Genomic DNA, 4,102 nt, shown 5'->3' with positions numbered 1-4,102 from the left:
TACTAGGCTACATGCAAGATGAGGGAGGGATATTTACTTTACATCTGGATAAGGTATGAAGTTGACTTCGTATTAGTTCTACAAAAAGCATACATCATTAACACAATAATAAATCTGAATATTATGTGGCATATTGGTAAGTAAGTGTATTACCTATAAATTCAAAGTGACCTTTTCAGCCTTTTTTCAGGTTAGGGCAGCTGTGGCTCTGGAGGTAGAGCGGGTCTACCATCAGGCTGGTGGTTTGATTCCCAGCACTTTTAGTATGCATGATTTACTGGGGATACTGAACCCGCAGTTTCCCCCGAGCGTGAGCGTGTGAATTCTTAAAAGTCAGTAGGCATAGAAAAAAAATTGTGTATGTGTTTGATTGGATGAATAAGGAACTGCAGTAAGAAAGCACTTTAAATGCTCAAATAGAGTTCTGCACTACATAAGTACCAGCTCATTTACAAAATTCAGTACTATACAAAACTTTATTGAAAAGTATAAAATGAAGGGTACATTGCACTGCAATACCTTTAATCTATTCTCCTTTTTGTAGTTAAGCATCATCCACAGAGGAAAAAGAGATGCACATTTTAAGTTCCTATGCGCTCTCTGTTCTTTAAATGTTTTCTGCTTCTTTCCCCCACAGCTTTAAACATTCATGGTACTCATTCAATTTTTAATAATCATTTAAGAATGAACATGCTTTAGCTGGATTAATCCTGCCCTCAAACCTCTCCTTGTAATGTTTTTCCAAGGTATGAAAAATTAGGATTTCCACCTGTGTTGGGGAACTACTTGCACTAATGGAAGGATAATGTTATAGAAACATAATGGTTTTTGTCATGCATTATTTCGGCAAGGCTGATGAGGTTTTTATAACACTTACACCAGTGGTAATCCTGTTATAAATAAAGCCTTTTTTAAATTCTAGTTTTGCAGTTTTATTTTTCTAATTCCAAAAAATACATTTTAAAACCAAAACTTTTATCTTCCTTTTTGCTATAAAAAACACACCTGTACTCTTGCACAATATCAAGGCTTTAGTGGAGACTGTTCCCTAAAAGGGACAGTGGTGCTAGGTACTTCCTTATCCTTTTGCCAAGTCTCAATCAACTCTCTGATAACTTTGCTCCCTAAAGGAAGAGTAGACAGCTTCTGCACTAAGAAAAAACAATGACTAACAACAAAAATCAGGAGTCTTTTTTCTGATTGAATCCGAAACTTGGAAAAGGAAACTAATTCAGTCCCCTGCTCAGCTGAATATGCTATTTTGCACACATGAAATCATGAAGAACAGAAGAAATACGTGTTATCTTTAGAAAGGAAACAACCTCAGGCATTCAAAAGGTTGCATTTATTGTCTTGGCATGAGATTTTTTTTCAATACAGAGAAGAGATCACAAACTGGCTTAGAACACTTGAAACTCATGAATAATACAAAATATTCTGGTTGTTAATTGGATTCCATATGTTTCAGTGCCACATAAATACATTAACACTAGAACAGAGAACAAAGAGAAACTTCTTTCCATTGGTCAGCTTTATGCTAGTGGGTGAAGTTTGCCCTTAGGGTGTCTGCTAGAAAGCCTCAAGGCAGAAGACTTTATGAAGTCTATGGTAAGCTAGTATAAAAAGTGAAACGTGTTGGAATAGGGAGGAGGTAAGGGTGGATGAATGGGCAGAGCACAAGACTTTCTCCTGGGAGACACCTGGAGTTTGTGTCCCATGTGAAACCAAGAGTCAACTTTGGCCTTTGTTAGGCTTTGTTTTCAGTTGTATTTTAGTTTAAACACAGGCGTAACAACTCTGTAACGGGCCTGGGGCAGATATTTTTTGGGCCCTTACTGCCACCAGAGCAAAAACACCATCTCACATTCTCTCTATATTTCTCAATAATCAATACTATCAACAACATCATTCTAGCTTTTGAACAGCACTGTGGACAGAAGCTGCACTCAGAAGTCGGAGAATGGACACATTTAGTGCTCATTTAGTGCTATAAACTCGACTAGTTAAAGTGACATGAAGACAACTGTATTACTATAAACATGGAACAAAGGAGAGAAGCCCATTGACCACATTCAACAATCATTTCCAGTCGACCAGCTTCTAGATGTATTTTCACATGTAGGTGGTAATAATGTTTCAGTCATTTAGAAAAAGAACTTTATCTTAGCAACACATTGATAACACTGCTCAAATACAAAGTCTATCATCCTGCTCTCTTCTCTCCTTCCTCTTCTGAGCACCACATTTTTACTTTGGCTTGCTAAATATAATTTATAATGCTGCTATGCTGACAAAGTCCTCTATAGTACAGCCTACAGAAAACTTGATGTCAACAAGTTCGTGCACATCATCCATGGGCACCAAGGTCAAGAAGACAAGTAAAGTATTTCCCAGCATATTTGTCACCAAGACTTTTCAGAAATTCAATTCATAAGGAAAATGTATATTACATAAATCAAGTTAGCTAGAACCATGGCTTAAACATACGGTGAAACATTTATAATAGAACAAAGCAAAAGATCATGATATGAGCTGTGGAAGTTTGTGGGGTTCTCTTCCACGGTCTTCACGCTGTACAGGCTCCAGTGATTCTTTTAAAAAGCAGCTGAAGACATTTCTATACAGACAAGCTTTTAATTCATTTGTTGTTTTATTTTTTCATTTTATTGTCTTATATTTATTTCTGGTTTTATTGTAAAACACTTTGTGATTTCTATCTGTGAAAAGTGCTATTTATATACATTTTACTTACTTTTACTTACTTATGAGTTAAAACAAATCCTTTTACAGTCGGTAGCAAAAGTACCTTCATCAAATTAACTGTCTATATGTAGGAAAACTTAAAGGCAAGCAGCTTTACATTGTTTCATGGTTCAGCCAATAGAATTCATATTTGTCATATTCTATTTGAAAAACATAAAAAACTCAACAACTTATGGCAACGGATATTTAAGATTCTGCACAGTATCTATCACAATGATCAAACAAAGAATGAGAACAAAAGCTCAGAGTTCCTCGAACTGTTTCCCTTCTATTGAAGCATTTAGATGACACTTAAGTGATCTATTTACTGATCACTTAAGTTAGAGATTAGCGTATCAGTATCATAAGTGTGTAAGACATGGTAGGAATAATTAAATCTGAGTGTATCTTTTCTCTGGAGTTGCACTAAGTTGTACTGACTTTCACCGAAGAGAAGTGGCTCATTCTTCAAACATGCGACAGCCTCTAGTTTGCATGTTTATGGAGAAGCAGGATTCACACCCTAAATACACCTAAAAGCTATGCAAGGACCTGAAGTAGGGCTGAATGTTCCTCCACAACCAACGGACCACCTGCCCCAAACAGTATTTAGTGTTAAAATTGTTATAGATATCATAATTTCTAAAAATGTGTTTAAAATTGACTAAATTTAGAAATAGAAGTACCTTCTTACAATATTAAGAGACTATAATTGAGAAGGTAGTTCATATGGATAAAAATATTATTTAAAAAAGTACTATTAAAGCAATGACATGGCCTAAATTCTTTGCGCATTCTTCACATCCATATTGGCAATTATATATATATATATATATATATATATATATATATATATATTTGGCATAATATGTAATAACAGCAACTTAACAATTTCTATTTAGCTAACAATTAGCTAAATTAATAAAATGGCCACATATTGATATTCATCTTCCAGCATGTCCTGACTGTGAATATTTTTAACATTAGCTAAGTCAATATATTGAAGGCATCGCTTATATCCCCCCCTTTTTTAACATTTAGTGTTGGGGTTTGGACATTTCAGTTGTTTGGCTGTTGATATGAATGAGAAAGGATGGGGAGGGGTAGTTTGAATGCTCTTCTTCCACATGGTCCTAGTGCATGCAGTGTCTCCCTGGTTGTTAAGTATTACATTTGTTTATAGACTGTAAGTAGTAGAGGGGTCCAATTCTGCATTTCCTCTTTGTACGTATACCCCACCGTCTACCACTTTTTAATAACAACCGTAAATTCGACTGTACAAAAATCAGTCAGGGTCCATAGATGGTCATTGTTTCTGGAATTTCTTCAGTGGGGGTCTCTGATCTGCTTTGCAGTCAAA

The sequence above is a fragment of the Astatotilapia calliptera genome, chromosome 9, assembly GCF_964374335.1.
Source record: "Astatotilapia calliptera chromosome 9, fAstCal68.1, whole genome shotgun sequence".
NCBI lineage: Eukaryota > Metazoa > Chordata > Actinopteri > Cichliformes > Cichlidae > Astatotilapia > Astatotilapia calliptera.
The sequence above is the reverse complement of the archived record's forward strand: the minus strand, read 5'-3'. Positions refer to the sequence as shown.